The sequence below is a fragment of the Rhinichthys klamathensis genome, unplaced genomic scaffold, assembly GCF_029890125.1.
Source record: "Rhinichthys klamathensis goyatoka isolate OS25496 unplaced genomic scaffold, OSU_Roscu_1.1 h1tg000294l_1, whole genome shotgun sequence".
Lineage (NCBI taxonomy): Eukaryota > Metazoa > Chordata > Actinopteri > Cypriniformes > Leuciscidae > Rhinichthys > Rhinichthys klamathensis.
In genome coordinates, this window is record NW_026606813.1 from 46,750 (window position 1) to 68,864 (window position 22,115).

General features: G+C 41.8%; 1 protein-coding gene across 1 annotated transcript in view; it reads right to left on the reverse strand.

The window, feature by feature from the left end:
- osbpl6 (oxysterol binding protein-like 6) overlaps positions 1 to 13,257 on the reverse strand; it is a gene marked incomplete at its 3' end in the record, with an annotated part of 59,591 nt that extends 46,334 nt beyond the window's left edge. The window contains exon 1 of the mRNA XM_056269912.1: positions 12,990 to 13,257. The remainder of the gene's footprint in view (positions 1 to 12,989) is intronic.
- Positions 13,258 to 22,115: the final 8,858 nt, after the last annotated feature.

A 22,115-nucleotide genomic window follows, 5' to 3' on the forward strand; every position in this document is an offset into this window, starting at 1 on the left:
CTGTATAGAATACTTTAAATATAATTGATAATTTATGATTCTCTCATGGTGCTGTTCTTGTCGTGTTTGGAGATTGTCACCTTGTGCTGACTTTCATTGTACAGGAAAAATAGTTGCCGAAAGTCCAGCCTATCCTTATCGGTAAATCCACTATTGGTTGACCTCTACTCCCGGGTGAATTTCTCTCACAGCGCTGGACTTGGTGGCACTCACCAACATTTTTTGAGTCCCAAAGGCTTGAGCCAGAGTAAAGTCAAGTCCGAGTAAAAATGCATCCGAATGCGAGCTCGAGTACCCCAACTCTATTGATACGTATATCGGAAATTCATAATATCTTTTGATCAGTTAATTTCTGAGTTAATCAGTTAATAAAGGCTTAATTTCCTTCCCAGTTCAACTGGTGTAGGATTACAAAAAGATTGAATGTGCATATTTTAAATCAAAAAGGCTTCAGTGTTTTGAACTAATAAAAAATGTGTTCAATCAAGAAATCAGATGCTCCCAAGGTTTAAAAAAAAAAAATCAATAAAGTGCAATAGTGGCGGCACACTTTTTCCAGAGGCTTCACATTGATTTTTTTTCCATAGAATTTTTAAAATTCTCATAAAAATATTTTACCCATGGAATATAACCAACTAGCTCCAAGATAAATCACAACATTATCCAAAAAGACTTGATTCGGAATAAGAGAAACCAATGGTGCAATAATGCAAACCTATTCACTTCTAAAACTACTGATATTTCATGACAATGGCGTGATTATAAAAGTATGAATACAATGTTTTATTGGCTTTGTGGGTATGTTATAATTTTCATTTCCATGGAAACAGGAAAATTCTCTGATTGGTGATGGATTATGGTTAGTGTAGTTCTTTGGGAGTTTGACTATCAAACATAATCTTTAAAAAAATAAAGTGACATATGACATAAGTATCTTGGAAAACTTGAATGGTACTTTTCCACCAGCACTCTCGACAGCCGTGACTATATTCACAGTATATGAAAGCATCTCTGTACAGAATGAGTGTAGATTAAACTGTGTGGTGTGTATCAGACGCTGCATGTTAACAGCATATTTAATTATTAAAGTTGTTCTTCTGCAGTTATGTAGTTCAGTGGTTCATAAGGGCCACTGCCTCGGGAGAAAATCTGTTTTTGTGCCTTCCTCTTTTTTATTCAGTCTAAAATTATGGAGGATAAAGACCTAGAAAATCACATACTATATCCAATGATTGTTTGCTGATTTTAAAGGAAAAGTACACCAAAAAATTTAAATATATATCTTCATAATTTAGTAGTGTCATTTCAAACTTGTATGACTTTCCTCCTTGGAAGAGGAAAAGATATGTTTTTGCTCACTAAAAAGAGTCACACCAAGCTTGGCATTATCATTTTTTCCCAGCCATTTTAATGTTTTCCTATCCATAAAAATAACTCTGAGTCGCGAGACGGAAGGCAATGCCTCTGCCACGCTCGATGCGATCTGTGAGTGATCTGGCAATTAAAGCTGGATCTCTGTGATCATCACGACACCTGCAGTGTTTGCTAGGGCTGGCCTGACACTATTGATTAATCAATTTGAATCAATCTTCATTTATTTTGATGAACCAAGATCGACTGATCTAGTCTATGCTGTTTTCAGTAATGTCACTAAACATTATCTGCAGTGCCTGGCATCCATTAATCGCAATACGCTTTGTGTTATGTTACGTTTGATATGAAACAGTCTCAGCTTTCAAATTATATCAAAATAGCGTGACAGATTGCATCAAACAGTTCACTGATCATATCTTCCTCTTCACTAGTTACAGCACATAATCATGGACTCTGTTGTTCATTTTAACCTTAAATATAATAACATACAAACTGACAGGGTTCCCTGAGTAGATTACAGCATCGGTTCCCGACAGGGGGGTCGCGTCATATTTTGAAATGTTTTGAGCAATGAGCATTAAATAAAAGTCCTTAACTTTTTTCTGTTCAAAATGTATATAATGAGCGAGTTCTTCATGAATCCATTTTCAATCCGTGTTTTTGTCTTATCCTAAACCACTATGGTACACCTATAATAAGTGTTTACATTGGGACTATTTTACACTGGTTCGGATCGCTGCCGCTGCGGAGTAGCCCAGTGCCTGCGTGACTCGTCATAGACGTACAGAGAGAGAAGTAGTTCCGGCTGCAATGTTCTTCCGAAAGACGCATTATTCTGTTAATAAACGCAAGTTTATTATCGCTTGCTATAGCGCCAAAAGCGTAAAAAATAAAGCCTCACAAATAACTTGTAAGTACAGCAGTCATTTAGTAATAGCCTATATTCTTTCTTTTTTTTTACCTACACACCACTGTGAATATTTTTGTTTTTGTATTTCAAATAGGGCCAATATATAGGCTTCTCCTAGGCTTACGTTTTTAAATTACAAAGGGCCTACTGATGTTTTTGTCATTGTATTTTCAATATTATAGGCTATTATTTGTGCATAAACATATCTGGTTATAGTAAACATACCGTTTGTTTGAAAACAACATATTTTGTCATCATTGCTGCGAGCTTACAAGAGCGATAATATCATTAAATGTGAAGGGGGGCCCTAAAATATTTTCTTGGGAAAAAGGGGGTCCCAGACGAAAAAAGGTTGGGAAGCATTAGTTGAGAGATTGTTTTCCTTATGAAATATTGACATGTGCTGTACCTTATAAACAAATATTATATCGAAACGAGCTTATAAAAGCTTACAAATCTTACCTAGTAATATTTGTCATTAACAGTCCAAAACCTGACTATTAATAACTTACAAAATATAATAAATATAGTTTTTACTGTAATATTGTAGTTATTTTTAAATAGGATGTTAATATAAATATACAATAATTTAATAATTAAAGGTACAATATGTAGGATTTTTCACCACCAGGGGTCGCTAACCTCTCACAATAACAAAGGCGTATATGGATGACGCAAAGCATTAAGCGGAATTATGGATCTTGTCGTCAAGCTGATGGATCTTTTATGGATGAGTGAATACATTGATGTTTTTAACATGACTGTGATATGAAGCAGGGCGCGATTGCTAATGAGAGACGTATACTAGCGCCACACGCAACGCGAGTCCCACGGATATAAAGGAATAAAGACATTTCCTTCTACCGAAACTACACGCAAGTGCTTTATTACTACTCACACGGGTCAGTTTATTAGACGAATAAAACTTGAGGTAACGCAGCGCTGCTTCACTCGCTCTAACAGTTACACTATCACACTAAACGGCATTTGAGTGTGTTGAATGTTGTTAGTTAGGTTGTTTGTTGGCTATATGAGACTAGCAGTAAGCTAGATCAACATTAGAATAAAATACAGATCATATTCTAACATTTCATCATGTTGAACTAAATATCATTGATTAGTTTTGTGTACATTTGCTCACCTGTCTAATAAAGTACATGCAACACTCGCGTCTCTGTCAAGTCAAAGTTAGTCGCGCACGTGGAGCTCTCGGCATCTCGAAAGATTTTGATCTTCGTTTTAGTCCTCTTTCTGTCTCAAAGTCTGCTTGGCATGGTCCATAATGTTTAAACAAAACAACAACAGCGTGAGCGTCCTGCTAGGCATAACCCAGTTGCCCACGTCTGTCGCCATGGTTACTATGGCAGTACGAGCGTAACCGAGGGTAACGCGGATATGACGCCATTGACTGGCGACTCCTCACCCCTGCTCACACGTCCCGTTTCCTTGGTTAAAATCGCAATTTCCTCACGATTTACAAATAGTTGGAAACATTTGCGATATTGTAAGTAATCAACTAAACAAAATATATAACATTGGCCTAGTGGTTTTTGGATATTTTACTGCAAAAATCCTACATATTGTACCTTTAATAGTGTAAGTACATGTTTTTGTGGGCGTGTCTTTATTTCAAACTCGTAACGGATCACAACATGCGCTTTTTTAACATATTGAAACATGGATGCAAAAATTGTATGGGTTTAGAATACTTTACTTTAAATATAATTGACAACTTATGGACGACTTTTATGATCCTCTCATGGTGCTGTTCTTGTCGTGTTTGGAGATTGTCACCTTGTGCTCACTTTCATTGTACAGGAAACAAGTGTGATAATTATATATAATCTTCTTTTGTGTTCCACAGATGAAAGAACTTCCTTTGGGAATGAGATGAAGGGGAGTAAATGTTCATTTTCAGTCGCTTATTATTTCTCAACTGTGCCGGTTCTGAGAAATGCTTGTTTTCAAGAGCCTCCACTAAAGTCCCCGATGTTGAGGAAGCTGTGGGTAGAAGAGGCCTTCTGAAGTCTCTAATCGGCACCATCTTTCGATCAGTTCCAGGCTGTTATGTTTGCTGTATCTCACCAGCTGTTCCTCCTCCTGTGTTCATGCAGATTAGTCACAGAAGCTTATGAGGCCAATCGCCGCTGTGTTCATCGCTGCCACTTCCCAAGCTGTACAGAGGGTCAACCGAGGTGCAGAGAGATTAGAGAAGTGCCATCTCAGCCTCACAAGCTTTCCTGTCAGCTATGAGTCTCTTCTCAACGGTCCTCAAGGGTCGTCAGCTGAAAGCAGATTACCAGAATAGCTCCCATGGCGAGTTGATTCCCATCTTCAGTTTATAGCTGAGCAGTTGAGGAACTTCTTTCTTTTCTTACTTTTTCCAAGGCTGTTTAACTTCATGTACTGTAGACAAGCTTCAAATACAGCACCATCAAAAATAAAAATAGCACCATAAAAGTGGTCCATAAAACCTGTGTGCTATTTAGTCATACAATAGCTTTGTGTGAGGATCTGACAGAAATTGAATTCTGTTCCTCACAAATAGCTGTTATACGTCTTAAAGTTTCCCTGTAGTCAATCATTTTATCCCTTAAGACTCATCTCTGATCACCAACATAACATATTTAAGCGTTTTTTGCTAGAAAAAATGTCGTCAAGTCTTAAAATAGCTTGAATGTAACTCGACACCCTTTCCTCATTTAGTATACGCGGTTCTATGAATATGCAAATGAGCCCCGCCTCCACTCACTCACTCAGCTCAGAGATCCACTCATTGATGATCACACGTTGATCTGATTGGTTACAAGGTCGTTTGTGACGTCAGAAACACCAGCGATTTCAAACCGTGTTTTTGAGACTGTCTTTGGTTCACTGCAGTTTTAAGGAGAAAATCCTCAGCAATGCTGTCAACTTATGAATGTTTGCACATGGCTTGCATTAAAGCATATTAAAAACACCACATAAACATATAAACAACATTAATAGCTTGATTTTCACCACAGGGGGACTTTAAGATACTTTTATGGTGACTTTTTGTCAAGCTCAAGAGTGTCCGTCCCATGCCAAACATCACAGTTTGTGTTTTACAGACGAAAGGTTTATCATGTACTGGTTCTCCTTTGGGAATGTATTTGGTTCTCTCAAAAACCCATGATGTCAGTCTATGGAAGTGATAGCAGCTTTTCTTTTGGACTGATGTGGCTGCGCTGGTCTATCTTGCTCATTTCTGTTTGAATGAGATCACTCCAGTGAAACCCCACACAGGTGCATGAGAATATAGGCAGTCTACGTTTAGTCTTCTCTAGTGTGCAATCCTTGCTTTAGGTAGCCTGGTTAAAACCAGACCATTCTCAGTTGTAACTGAGTTATGGTCTGGCAAAGCGTCATAGACAAATCATTTCCAGAGGGGCGTCACCAACGGACGTCGCGGATAGACCTAAACCCAATCAGAGCGATGAAGGAGATGACGTATGCAGAGCGGCGGAGACACATCTCCGAGTGTTGTTCTTTGCTTGGTTTTTAACTAAAAGGAAACGTTCAAATCGCTTAAAACAGACGCGATAGCTGATTGGAACGAGTGATGTTCGACGGCGGCATCCATCTTTGTAATGTAGGCTACAAAATCCCAGCGCTGTCGTCATCGTGTAAAGCCCGCCCCAACGCTTCTGATTGGTGCCGCGATTTCGGCGGATTGGAAATGGGTTTCAATGAGCTCTTTGCCAGACTAACTTTCAGAGCAAATCTAAATTTGCCGGAAGTTGTCTGGGTTTTCCCAGGCTATGCTTTAGGTTCACTTTCTTATAATCTGCCATTATTGTGAGAGGCCTCTGGACGCCCTCTCCACCCTGATAATCTGTTCAGCAAACCTCTCCCACACACAAATGTATGGATTATTATTACAATGGCCATTATAAGAATGGCTTCTTTATGAAAAAAAAGTTTCCAAACAAGATGAACATGATTTTAGCTACAATATCACATTATTCAGAACACATTAGCCGTCACAACCACTCATAACACAAACATGGACTATTGGCACTAATCAGATTTTCATCTGAAAAAATAGAAATGTAGTTTCTCTGTAGTTTCAAACTGATCCGCATTGTCAGGAATTGTTTTACATGGCTAATCCACTGTGAAAACAACACAGAGGTTGGTCCTTGGTTATTTGGACCAATAACAGGGTTTTATCCGATGTGTTATACGAAGAGCACAGGTGTGTGAGGGATGTTGCATTGAGAGATGTGTAAAGCCTCACGACAGGAGGTTGAGCGAGGCCAGCGATCTCACGCTGCTTCATCAAAGACACAGTTGTGCCCTTTATCAAGTCGCTAACTAAATCATCCAAATAATCCCAAGGCAGGGACCGATTGGGAATCGCTTTAGGTGTCATTTACACCTGATGTTAAAGGTTGGGCAATTTGTTTTTTACTGTCCCTAGTGAAAAAACCTATACACCAAAATCTATTTAAAATACATTTATTTCATACTAAGTATAGTACAAATCCATTAACATATGTACTGACATATCGCTTAAGACTTACTGATATATATATTATAATGAAACTTTATTTGGAGTACTTCTTTATCGCACAATGCACATTTCTTAATATTACGCCTAAATGTGTTTTAATATCATTATTAGTAAAGACTGGGAGAGTATGATCTCTGTATAATATCAGTCATTAAACCTGAAGTATACTTGCAAAAGTTTCACTTTAGCACAATCAAATATAATTTAGTAGCACTATTTCTGGATTATTAAAGTACATTAAGTACAACATTAGTTGTGTAAATTGAGCAGACTTTAAGTATATCAATTGAGTACACCAACAGTACAATTGCAGGGTATTTACATTAAATAAATATGTAAATGTATTTGTAATGTACTTAGCATTAAATTAATGTATTTCAAATTTATTTTAGTACATTTATTTTCCACTAGGGTTGAAACTCTCTTCACATCCTGATAGCAATCAATAATAGAAGTGGCATACACATTAAAACATGTACTTTTGTGGAAGTCTCAGGACCAAAACAATTTTCGTCCAATCACTGCATTCGGTCCGAGAGCCACAAACAAACAGCAGTTCAGTTCCTCCTGAACCGACACCATGAGCTTACGCTGCGTTCACGCCACGTCATAGCCGTTTTCACGAGAGGGAAACCTGTGACGTTACACACTATCAATCAACGCTGAAATGAATCTGCAGCAGTCAAGAGGTACAACTCGAGAGTTTACGTTCATTATGATTTTAATGCTATGTTAGGTAATTTAACGCCGTTTCATGATGCTTTGCTGATGTGCGTTTGTGTGTTCTGGACGAGGCGTTTACTTGCGTGAGGGCGGAGCTACCTGTCAATCACATGAGATCCACCAATAGCAGACCACAACCATCCAATCAATTCCACACAGACTAAATAAAGCCCCGCCCACATTTGTTCTTGTTCTAGAACCCGTTTACTCGGATAGACGCCACAAATAGAGAAGAAAAGACTATCACAACATCTGCTTCATGCTGACTTACACAGAAACAGAGGAAATGGAAATGAGCAACACACCGTAGATGATGTATGAGGTGTCATTTGGAGAAGGTCATCAAACTAGAATAAAAATAATGGATTCCTGATATATAAGGCATCCAAATTTGCTTTGTCATTCAAGACACAAGAGACAAAACTTTCAAAACACAAAACTTCCTAGCCTACTCAGTCCAGCTAAAACTGATGAAACAGCTTGAACAGAACTTATGGATGTCAGACAGATGAATACAGTACATCTGAACACACACACACACACAGTACATGTCAATGATGCCTGATAAGTGTTCAGAAACTCAGCCCGTCACAGTGAGGTTAGAGTAGATATGTTTTAGTAGCTAGCTAAATGTCACAATCTAATCTAATGCAGGAGTTGCAAAGATTATTAAGTTGATGTTATTAAAGGATAGAGCAGCAAAGTCTTTAAGACACCCAACAGCAAATCTGCAGCTTGTGAGTAAAGGTTCGGTCATATTAAATATTGGCCAAATATTGCAGAAAAAATACTCTATTGTGAATAGCTCTCATGCAGAGATCCAGATCGCAGGGATTCCTGATATAATCCGCCGGAGTTGAGTCGCACATTAAGTTCAGCAAAAATGCTGTTACGGATTTTATTTATTTTTTGCTCAGCATGCCGTTCGTCCCCACAAGATAAATAAAGTAAGTGGGTAACGTTCGATGAATTAAAATGACATGTTCTGAGCACAATTAAATCAGTTTTATATGCGGTTATATATATGAGGTTCATGTTTGAGCTTATTAGGAACAACAGATGTCAAATGGAACTATTCCTAATAAAATCATTTGAGCAAAAAAATAAAGTTTACACTTGTTTACATGCAGATCATTAGTTCTTTTCACGCTTAATTATTAATTATTTTTTTAATGTTTTTTTTTTTGTTCAACTGCGTATGTTTTTTGTGGTACACTGTAATGAAATCCATCTTTCAATACAGAGAAAAATAATAATTTTTAGAAGATGCTTCAACCAAAAAATAAAAATGTCATTATTCACTCCCTGATATGATGATAGATGATATTTCGAATAAAGCTTATTAAATTAAAGCTGCAACAGTCGAGTGCATGAAGTGTCCAACATCCACACTTCATTTTTTTTTGGTTAATAATTTAGTGTATTATCCGGGTATAAGTGTAATTTCCAGTGTGAACACACTACTCACACTATTAATACTTTATATTTATAAGTCATAGAGTAGTGAACAAGTACGTGACTGAGAGACACTTCTCAAAATATCTTCTTTTATGCTCCATAGAAGAAAGTTTTGTGGATACTATAAAAATAGCATTTTTTTTCAGTCTTTTCAGTCAATTTAAAATGTAGTAAATGTTGAAATTAACAAACTAACAGTGAATACTTCTACAATATTTATTAACCTTAGTTAATGCTAAAATTGCACTCTTATTGTAAAGTGTTACCTTATTTCATATAGATCCAAAGAGTCATGCTTAAACAAGGCCAGAGGATTAAAAATACATAAATGTAGACCAATTTTGTATAATCTCTCACTTTATTTGCTTCTATTTTAGAGCACTTGATGATTATCTAATCAAAAAAACAATATTTTGTAGTGATAAAAAAAGAACTGAGTGAAATCGAATGCGTTTATGTTTCTGTCGGCTACATGAACACATCGATGTTGAGAACGCAATCGCGTCACTAGCTTTAAATATGCAACTTCGCCACCAATCAACTATCGGTACCGATATATCGGCAAAACCGGGAATCAATCGACCTCTAATAATGACCAACACAATCTACCAGGTAGCGTCTGGTTTAAGACGGGCTTTTTTGGGCTGTAAATAACGGTGCAAATACCAGTAAACTGACTAGCGGAAACTTTAGTAAATCAACTTGCGTGATCCATTTAAATACTCTCCTCCCATACATCGTGCGCCTGAAAGGGAAACTCCTACAAATGCATATATGCAATAAGATCAGCCGCAAAAATAACCCTTCCACGCCTTTCCAGTGCTCATTTCTCACTGCGTGTCTTTAGTAAATCCTGACAGTAGTTTTATAACGCCCAAACAGGGTTTACGCTGGCGCAAGCCTTTAGTAAATCTGACCCCAGGTGTGCGAACAGTGCTTTTATCAACTTGCTGCCTCCACCTGGTCAACACAGCAGCAACAACAAATTACAATAGAACTGAAAATTTGATTGGCTCCAAAATCACCGTAACAAATCATTTATGTTTTTAAATTTTCCCAACTAACAACAAGTGGGCTTATAAGGTCACATGTCCCCTACACATTAAACTAAGTGTGTGAACAGAGCTTTTCTCGACCTGTGTGTGTGGACTTCACTGGCAGAGCATGTAACACTACAGTAAACACAGAGGCAGACAGGGAACAGATGGACACACTAATCGACCTGCTGAACCGGCTCAGACCAGCCCCTTTAAAGCAGGATAATGTCCCGGGGAAGACACGCGAAGAATCAAGCCGCTGCGTGAAAACTCGGGATTAGAGCGAGGTGCACTGGAGATAAAACTCATTACTTTTATTGATCAGGATGTAGCTTTTGTTCGAGCGTGGGACGGCCAGGATCCTAGAGCGGCACATTTACAAAAACACTGCTAGGCAACTCCAACACAGCACACTCATTAGTGGTGTTTACTGAGACAACATCACTATTACTACATACATGCTCGGGCTTAGTGTGTGTGTGTGTGTGTGTGTGTGTGTGTGTGTGTGTGTGTGTGTGTGTGTGTGTGTGTGTGTGTGTGTGTGTGTGTGTGTGTGTGTGTGTGTGTGTGTGTGTGTGTGTGTGTGTGTGTGTGTGTGTGTGAAACCCATAACTGATGGAAAGTTCACCCCAAATGTTTAAGTGTCCTTCCAAACCTGCATGATATACTTGCCTTGCCTTGGAAACTATAGGCTATCTAAAATAGTTGTAGTACTAATTTACTAAAACCAAAACAAAGAACAAAAAACATAAGCTAATAACATAAAAATGGCAAAAGCATCAATTAATAAAACTTAAATTAAAATTCTGTGATTTTTTTTTTTTTAAATGTAAAGGGTTTTTGCACATTTAATGAAAGTCAATGGGGTCTGACAGTTTTGAAGTACTCATTTACTAAAACTAAATTAAAGAACAAAAAACAAACTAATAAAAATGACAAAAGCACATCAATGACTAAAACGTAAATTCTGTGGAAAATATGAGAATTCAAAATTCTGTGGGGAAAAGAAAATATATATTGTTTCTGACATAGTTTTGGACCCCATTGACTTTCATTGTATAGAAATCTTTCAAAACATCTTCTTTTGTGTCCCACAGAAGAAAGCAAGTCATTGGTGTGTGTGTGTGTGTGTGTGTGTGTGTGTGTGTGTGTGTGTGTGTGTGTGTGTGTGTGTGTGTGTGTGTGTGTGTGTGTGTGTGTGTGTGTGTGTGTGTGTGTGTGTGTGTGTGTGTGTGTGTGTGTGACTCATTCTGCCCCGTCTGTGCTAGCGACACGAATGATGTGTGTCGTGTCGAGGAGCGCTCTATGATCACTTCTCCAAGCGATTAGTGAGTTACTCCGTTCCTCAGTCACCATTACAGGTGCTTTTCTGACTCTAAACTCTGCGTGTGATTGGCCACTCAGACGGTGTCCATGACGATGGCATTCCTGTCCCAGCGTCCTGCATAATTAAAGGAGCCAGTAATTAGCGGAATCAAGCACTGGGTCAGTTTACAACCATGAGAGGAGGGTGTTTGTACAGTCCAGAGAGGAACGACTCTACAAGTGCACACGACAGAACTGTGCTTTCTTCAGTGACTAAAGCTGTGAGGTCCACGACATCCAAACCCAGCCTTAATTACATCATTATAACGACACAAAGCACTCGTGACATCAAGGACTTGCAGAATCAATAACGACGAGTTGATTAATAATCATTTTAGTATTTAATTAATTAATAAAAATAACTAAAGCACATATTAAAATAAAAGCCAATTAATAAAATGGACAGTTTTTCACTCTCGTGGGAACAGAGCAGCCAGGACATTCTGTCAAATTTCTATTTCTATCGAAGCTTGAACCGCCACTGAATAAAAAAATTAAAAAGGCAAAAGGCAATTGCTTTTTATTTTAAAATTCTGACTTTTCCTGCAAAACTGACTTTTTTTTCTCAGGATTGCATGAAATAAACTGGAAGTTATAAGGTCAGAATTGTGAAATATACTCATAATTCCCTCGAAAAAAAATCACAATTGCGAGTTATAAAGTCAGAATTGTGATATAAAAACTTTTTGCCCACTCAGAATAGGACTATATAACTCACAATTGTATTTATTGTGGCTATATCACAATTTTTTTTTTATTATTATTATTAGGCTATTCAGTGGCGGAAACAAGCTTCCATAAAGGTCTCCTTTCATGTCCCACAGAAGAAACAAAGTCATCCTGGTTTGGAAAAACGTTAGGGTGAGTAAACGATTATTTTCGTTCAAACTTTAGGATAGAAACTAATTGAACAAACTCTACCGAGAGGGCAGGTGTGTTGAGTTTCTGTTGCTGTACTGTGGTTCACAGCGAGTTAAACTAGAGGACTATGGGCCATACTGACTATGAAGCCAAACTAGCCATCTTAGACTGAACTTAGCAGCTGCTCATGATGTCAATATCATCATAATATCTTAAAGCAGGGGAATACTAGTGTCTCTAAAAGACACACCGCAATGTCACTGCCTGACCTTGGGTGTTTTGATCCCAGAAAAGTCCCCCGGTGTTGGACAACAGGGTCCAGTTCAGGGCCCGAAGCTTTACAACTCAAGCGCACAGGTGTGCAACACAAGCAGAAGCAGAACCGCATCTCAGGACGGCGCGGCTACACAAACAACGGGCTTGTGTTTCAATGATCTCATATGGGGTCCAGTTCTTCGCAGATGGTGTGAGGAAACACCGCAGATGAGACTCAAAATACACATAGCCTAGGCTTCAAATATATCAGCAGAATAACTCCAAAGGAGACTTTCCCATCCGTGGAGATGCGTGGCTGCCATTCATCCATTTTAATCAGCTTATCAATAATATCTAGAGGACACTGGCGACGGGAGCTCTCATTCCTGAAGGAAATTAGCCGTTGGTGTGTGTGTGTGTGTGTGACAGAGAGAAGAAAATAAAACCATGAAACGGAAGCGGTACGTACCAGCGGTTCGGTGTCCACATCGTTTCTTGGCGCAGAAACCGAGAAACCCGATGCTGTGAATTAGCGAAGCTGTAGTCGCGGTTGTTTTTTTGTTTTGTTTTTTTATCCCAGTCGGTCAGCGGTCAGTCCCCGCAGATAATCACAGCAATATTGGAGGGTATTGTCAAGGTTAGGTGTATGAAAGTGAGGAAAAGTGCTGTGTGTGGCTGGATTTGAAGGCAGTTTAGACGGATGCTGCGGTAACGGGGACTGCAGGTCTGCGGTAAACCCCGGACCGGATCCGAGCCAGAGGCACTGGACGCCGGACACACGCAACACCAGGAGCCTGGATCACATGACGGATTCCGGCTGGAGTTTCTCGTGTGTTTTAAGAAGTATAATGTTATCTACGTTATCGGTACACTACACACACACACACATTGATAGAATAAAAAAATATACAAAATGCAGTGTGTGTGTGTGCATACGCATATTGTAAATATACTACAGGACAAAATGAAATAGGATAAAGGCAATGCTCAGACAATCACATGCAAACCTCATTGTCTCACACCCATTTATTTGCCATTTTAAATCGTTAAAAAAAAGGTTTTAGGGCTGCAAACCGAAGAGCTTATTAAATTAGCAAACATCCAATCATAAAAATAATAAAAAAATAAAAATAATGAAACCTCATGGATTTAAGAAATGAACAATACTTATTTGAACCCTGATGAATGATTGGAATATTAATTTACTGGATCGCAAGATGGATTCCGTCAGGAGTTTCTCTCAGAATGTAATGTAGAACGTTATTGGCACGCACACACACGCACACGCACACACACACACACACACACGCACGCACGCACGCGCACACACACACACACACACAAATGTCTGGTTTACTATCTTTGTGAGGACCCTCCATAGACGTAATGGTTTTTATACTGTACAAACTGTATATTTTATCCCCTTACACTAACCCTATCCTTAAACCTACCCATCACAGGAAACATTCTGCATGTTTACATTTTCACAAAAAAACATTCTGTATGATTTATAAGCGTGTTTACCCATGGGGACCTCAATTTAGGTCCCCACAGTGACACGAGTCCCCATGAGTCTGTGTGCATTCAGGTTTAAGTCCCCACCCATGTACACACACACACACACACACACACACATATATGTGTGCAAATCACACTACCAGTAAATATGGATTAAAACAAGGATTTAAGGAAGGAACTGGACAATACTAATTTGAACCCTGAGGAATGATTGCAATATTAGTTCATGCACTTGCAGTAGTACAGCATTTTTTAAAATGGTATGAAACCGGATGCAATATTATAAACAAGTGTTCATTCTGGTCACATGATCCCGCAGCTATTGTTTCAAATTCTGTGTTTGTATTTTTAGTCCACATTTGTGTAATAACATCATATTTGATTGGACTGGCAAAAATTAAGTCAAGTAATATACTCAATTGAACTACATTGTGCAACTGTAGCCAGCAAAGCACAAGCACTGCTGTTTAGGCTACTGTTCATTTTGAAAAAGTATTGGGTCATTGAGGTTCTTCAGTGAATGTAGATGATCTTTAACTCATTCAGTGAAAACATTCACAGTAATATGCCAATGTAATACACTATGAATAGCCAAAGTTGTTTCTGCACTGGGTGATGTGGATGCGGTTAATATCCTACATATTATGATCTAATCAAATTGTATTCAATTGTATAACTTAATATTATTATTAAATGGTCAATATTTTGTACAAAATAGCAATAGTTTATAAAACGGATAATTCCGGTCCTTGATTCTGATTGGTTGAGCCGCGTTCTAAGCCGTTGTAAATTACCCTACAAACGCCTCCACCTGCTGGACAGAGAAGAGAAACATCTGCAAACGTCTGGCGCTTTACTGAAGCCACTGAACGCCTCCACATGCTGGACAGAGAAGAGAAACATCTGCAAACGTCTGGCGCTTTACTGAAGCCACTGAACACCTCCACCTGCTGGACAGAGAAGAAACATCTGCAAACATCTGGTGCTTTACTGAAGCCACTGAACGCCTCCACCTGCTGGACAGAGAAGAGAAACATCTGCAAACATCTGGCGCTTTACTGAAGCCACTGAACACCTCCACCTGCTGGACAGAGAAGAGAAACATCTGCAAACATCTGGCGCTTTACTGAAGCCACTGAACATCTCCACCTGCTGGACAGAGAAGAGAAACATCTGCAAACATCTGGCGCTTTACTGAAGCCACTGAACGCCTCCACCTGCTGGACAGAGAAGAGAAACATCTGCAAACATCTGGCGCTTTACTGAAGCCACTGAACGCCTCCACCTGCTGGACAGAGAAGAGAAACATCTGCAAACATCTGGCGCTTTACTGAAGCCACTGAACACCTCCACCTGCTGGACAGAGAAGAGAAACATCTGCAAACATCTGGCGCTTTACTGAAGCCACTGAACGCCTCCACCTGCTGGACAGAGAAGAGAAACATCTGCAAACATCTGGCGCTTTACTGAAGCCACTGAACGCCTCCACCTGCTGGACAGAGAAGAGAAACATCTGCAAACATCTGGCGCTTTACTGAAGCCACTGAACGCCTCCACCTGCTGGACAGAGAAGAGAAACCTCTGCAAACATCTGGCGCTTTACTGAAGCCACTGAACACCTCCACCTGCTGGACAGAAGAGAAACATCTGCAAACATCTGGCGCTTTACTGAAGCCACTGAACATCTCCACCTGCTGGACAGAGAAGAGAAACATCTGCAAACATCTGGCGCTTTACTGAAGCCACTGAACATCTCCACCTGCTGGACAGAGAAGAGAAACCTCTGCAAACATCTGGCGCTTTACTGAAGCCACTGAACGCCTCCACCTGCTGGACAGAAGAGAAACATCTGCAAACATCTGGCGCTTTACTGAAGCCACTGAACGCCTCCACCTGCTGGACAGAGAAGAGAAACATCTGCAAACATCTGGCGCTTTACTGAAGCCACTGAACGCCTCCACCTGCTGGACAGAGAAGAGAAACATCTGCAAACATCTGGCGCTTTACTGAAGCCACTGAACGCCTCCACCTGCTGGACAGAGAAGAGAAACATCTGCAAACATCTGGCGCTTTACTGAAGCCACTGAACATCTCCACCTGCTGGACAGAGAAGAGAAACATCTGCAAACATCTGGCGCTTTACTGAAGCCACTGAACGCCTCCACCTGCTGGACAGAGAAGAGAAACATCTGCAAACATCTGGCGCTTTACTGAAGCCACTGAACGCCTCCACCTGCTGGACAGAGAAGAGAAACATCTGCAAACATCTGGCGCTTTACTGAAGCCACTGATCGCCTCCACCTGCTGGACAAAGAAGAGCAACATCTGCAAACATCTGGCGCTTTACTGAAGCCACTGAACGCCTCCACCTGCTGGACAGAAGAGAAACATCTGCAAACATCTGGCGCTTTACTGAAGCCACTGAACGCCTACACCTGCTGGACAGAGAAGAGAAACATCTGCAAACATCTGGCGCTTTACTGAAGCCACTGAACATCTCCACCTGCTGGACAGAGAAGAGAAACATCTGCAAACATCTGGCGCTTTACTGAAGCCACTGAACGCCTCCACCTGCTGGACAGAGAAGAGAAACATCTGCAAACATCTGGCGCTTTACTGAAGCCACTAAACACCTCCACCTGCTGGACAGAGAAGAGAAACCTCTGCAAACATCTGGCGCTTTACTGAAGCCACTGAACGCCTCCACCTGCTGGACAGAGAAGAGAAACATCTGCAAACATCTGGCGCTTTACTGAAGCCACTGAACACCTCCACCTGCTGGACAGAGAAGAGCAACATCTGCAAACATCTGGCGCTTTACTGAAGCCACTGAACGCCTCCACCTGCTGGACAGAGAAGAGAAACCTCTGCAAACATCTGGCGCTTTCCTGAAGCCACTGAACACCTCCACCTGCTGGACAGAGAAGAGAAACATCTGCAAACATCTGGCGCTTTACTGAAGCCACTGAACGCCCCCACCTGCTGGACAGAGAAGAGAAACATCTGCAAACATCTGGCGCTTAAATGAAGCCACTGAACGCCTCCACCTGCTGAACAGAGAAGAGCAACATCTGCAAACATCTGGCGCTTTACTGAAGCCACTGAACGCCTCCACCTGCTGGACAGAGAAGAGAAACCTCTGCAAACATCTGGCGCTTTCCTGAAGCCACTGAACACCTCCACCTGCTGGACAGAGAAGAGAAACATCTGCAAACATCTGGCGCTTTACTGAAGCCACTGAACGCCCCCACCTGCTGGACAGAGAAGAGAAACATCTGCAAACATCTGGCGCTTTACTGAAGCCACTGAACGCCCCCACCTGCTGGACAGAGAAGAGAAACATCTGCAAACATCTGGCGCTTAAATGAAGCCACTGAACGCCTCCACCTGCTGAACAGAGAAGAGAAACATCTGCAAACATCTGGCGCTTTACTGAAGCCACTGAACGCCCCCACCTGCTGGACAGAGAAGAGAAACATCTGCAAACATCTGGCGCTTTACTGAAGCCACTGAACGCCTCCACCTGCTGGACAGAGAAGAGAAACATCTGGCGCTTTACTGAAGCCACTCAACACCCCCACCTGCTGGACAGAGAAGAGAAACATCTGCAAACATCTGGCGCTTTACTGAAGCCACTGAACACCTCCACCTGCTGGACAGAGAAGAGAAAGATCTGCAAACATCTGGCGCTTTACTGAAGCCACTGAACACCTCCACCTGCTGGACAGAGAAGAGAAACATCTGGCGCTTTACTGAAGCCACTGAACACCCCCACCTGCTGGACAGAGAAGAGAAACATCTGCAAACATCTGGCGCTTTACTGAAGCCACTGAACGCCCCCACCTGCTGGACAGAGAAGAGAAACATCTGCAAACATCTGGCGCTTAAATGAAGCCACTGAACGCCTCCACCTGCTGGACAGAGAAGAGAAACATCTGCAAACATCTGGCGCTTTACTGAAGCCACTGAACGCCCCCACCTGCTGGACAGAGAAGAGAAACATCTGCAAACATCTGGCGCTTTACTGAAGCCACTGAACACCTCCACCTGCTGGACAGAGAAGAAACATCTGCAAACATCTGGCGCTTTACTGAAGCCACTGAACGCCTCCACCTGCTGGACAGAGAAGAGAAACATCTGCAAACATCTGACGCTTTACTGAAGCCACTGAACGCCTCCACCTGCTGGACAGAGAAGAGAAACATCTGCAAACATCTGGCGCTTTACTGAAGCCACTGAACATCTCCACCTGCTGGACAGAGAAGAGAAACATCTGCAAACATCTGGCGCTTTACTGAAGCCACTGAACGCCTCCACCTGCTGGACAGAGAAGAGAAACCTCTGCAAACATCTGGCGCTTTACTGAAGCCACTGAACGCCTCCACCTGCTGGACAGAGAAGAGAAACATCTGCAAACATCTGGCGCTTTACTGAAGCCACTGAACGCCTCCACCTGCTGGACAGAGAAAAGAAACCTCTGCAAACATCTGGCGCTTTACTGAAGCCACTGAACGCCTCCACCTGCTGGACAGAGAAGAGAAACATCTGCAAACATCTGGCGCTTTACTGAAGCCACTGAACGCCTCCACCTGCTGGACAGAAGAGAAACATCTGCAAACATCTGGCGCTTTACTGAAGCCACTGAACGCCTCCACCTGCTGGACAGAAAAGAAACATCTGCAAACATCTGGCGCTTTACTGAAGCCACTGAACGCCTCCACCTGCTGGACAGAAGAGAAACATCTGCAAACATCTGGCGCTTTACTGAAGCCACTGAACACCTCCACCTGCTGGACAGAGAAGAGAAACATCTGCAAACATCTGGCGCTTTACTGAAGCCACTGAACACCTCCACCAGCTGGACAGAGAAGAGAAACATCTGCAAACATCTGGTGCTTTACTGAAGCCACTGAACGCCTCCACCTGCTGGACAGAGAAGAGAAACATCTGCAAACATCTGGCGCTTTACTGAAGCCACTGAACGCCTCCACCTGCTGGACAGAGAAGAGAAACATCTGCAAACATCTGGCGCTTTACTTAAGCCACTGAACACCTCCACCAGCTGGACAGAGAAGAGAAACATCTGCAAACATCTGGCACTTTACTGAAGCCACTGAACACCTCCATCTGCTGGACAGAGAAGAGAAACATCTGCAAACATCTGGCGCTTTACTGAAGCCACTGAACGCCTCCACCTGCTGGACAGAGAAGAGAAACCTCTGCAAACATCTGGCGCTTTACTGAAGCCACTGAACGCCTCCACCTGCTGATAAGAGAAGAGAAACATCTGCAAACATCTGGCGCTTTACTGAAGCCACTGAACGCCTCCACCTGCTGGACAGAGAAGAGAAACCTCTGCAAACATCTGGCGCTTTACTGAAGCCACTGAACGCCTCCACCTGCTGGACAGAGAAGAGCAACATCTGCAAACATCTGGCGCTTTACTGAAGCCACTGAACGCCTCCACCTGCTGGACAGAGAAGAGAAACATCTGCAAACATCTGCCCCTTTACTGAAGCCACTGAACGCCTCCACCTGCTGGACAGAGAAGAGAAACATCTGCAAACATCTGGCGCTTTACTGAAGCCACTGAACACCTCCACCTGCTGGACAGAGAAGAGCAACATCTGCAAACATCTGGCGCTTTACTGAAGCCACTGAACGCCTCCAGCTGCTGGACAGAGAAGAGAAACATCTGCAAACATCTGGCGCTTTACTGAAGCCACTGAACGCCTCCACCTGCTGGACAGAGAAGAGAAACATCTGCAAACATCTGGCGCTTTACTGAAGCCACTGAACGCCTCCACCTGCTGGACAGAGAAGAGCAACATCTGCAAACATCTGGCGCTTTACTGAAGCCACTGAACGCCTCCACCTGCTGGACAGAGAAGAGAAACATCTGCAAACATCTGGCACTTTACTGAAGCCACTGAACGCCTCCACCTGCTGGACAGAGAAGAGAAACATCTCCAAACATCTGGCGCTTTACTGAAGCCACTGAACGCCTCCACCTGCTGGACAGAGAAGAGAAACATCTGCAAACATCTGGCGCTTTACTGAAGCCACTGAACGCCTCCACCTGCTGGACAGAGAAGAGAAACATCTGCAAACATCTGGCGCTTTACTGAAGCCACTGAACACCTCCACCTGCTGGACAGAGAAGAGAAACCTCTGCAAACATCTGGCGCTTTACTGAAGCCACTGAACACCTCCACCTGCTGGACAGAGAAGAGAAACATCTGCAAACATCTGGCGCTTTACTGAAGCCACTGAACGCCTCCACCTGCTGGACAGAGAAGAGCAACATCTGCAAACATCTGGCGCTTTACTGAAGCCACTGAACACCTCCACCTGCTGGACAGAGAAGAGAAACCTCTGCAAACATCTGGCGCTTTACTGAAGCCACTGAACACCTCCACCTGCTGGACAGAGAAGAGCAACATCTGCAAACATCTGGCGCTTTACTGAAGCCACTGAACGCCTCCACCTGCTGGACAGAGAAGAGAAACATCTGCAAACATCTGGCGCTTTACTGAAGCCACTGAACGCCCCCACCTGCTGGACAGAGAAGAGAAACATCTGCAAACATCTGGCGCTTTACTGAAGCCACTGAACGCCTCCACCTGCTGGACAGAAGAAACATCTGCAAACATCTGGCGCTTTACTGAAGCCACTGAACGCCTCCACCTGCTGGACAGAGAAGAGAAACCTCTGCAAACATCTGGCGCTTTACTGAAGCCACTGAACGCCTCCACCTGCTGGACAGAAGAAACATCTGCAAACATCTGGCGCTTTACTGAAGCCACTGAACGCCTCCACCTGCTGGACAGAGAAGAGAAACATCTGCAAACATCTGGTGCTTTACTGAAGCCACTGAACGCCTCCACCTGCTGGACAGAGAAGAAACATCTGCAAACATCTGGCGCTTTACTGAAGCCACTGAACGCCTCCACCTGCTGGACAGAGAAGAGAAACATCTGCAAACATCTGGCGCTTTACTGAAGCCACTGAACGCCTCCACCTGCTGGACAGAGAAGAGAAACCTCTGCAAACATCTGGCGCTTCTGCGATGACTTTACGTACCAGATAGCACACGTACATCTGCAAGATGTCTGTTAAAGATCACTTCATCTGGAAAGCATCTGCTGTTTACTAACATCTGATAGACATCTTTAAGATGTCAGTTTAACATACATTCTAAATCATTACATCTTAAAGACATCTTCTAAACGTCTATTTGACATCTGACAGGAAACGCCCTATAGACGTATTACAGATGGGCAAACACTCTAAAAAATACGTCTTCCAGATGTAAACACGCACATCAAATAGACGTCTCCGTGATGTACGTGTGCTATCTGCTTTGGCTGATGTCATCAAGCTCTTTAATTTTCACCCACTATTACATTTGTTCCCTTGCTGCATAAATATCCTATTTCCCTCAGACATGAAGTAAATCAGATTGAGAATATAATTTCAAGTTAACTTCCAGTTCTCTTAAAGGGACAGATTACCCAAAAAAAGAAAATTCTGTCATAATTTACTCACCCTCATGTTGTTGATCCCTTTATGAACTTGTTTTAAGCGTTAAAGTGGTAGTTGCGTATCTATCATGGAGGGACAAAAAGCTCTCAGATTTCATCAAAAAGATCTTCATTTGTATTTCGAAGATGAATGAAACTCTTATGGGTTTGGAACAACAGTTGGTGAGTAATTGAAATAATTTAGATTTTTAAGTGAACTATCCCATTAAATACATTACATACCCTGCGTACAGACTGTCATTTTACATGTACAGATGTTACGTTATGGTTCTGTATAAGAGCCTGTATACAGTTTAAACTATTCTCAGTTAAAATGCCAACATTTAAAAGTCCCCCTGCAGTAAATTTTATCCCAAACTAAAAAAAAGCACCATAAAAATGGTCCATAAAACTTGTGTGCAAGTCATACAATAGCTTTGTGTGAGGATCTGACAGAAATTGTATTCTGTTCCTCACAAATAGCTGTTATACGTCCCCCGTAGTCAATCATTTTATCCTATAAAACTCCTCTTTGATCACCAAAATGACATTTA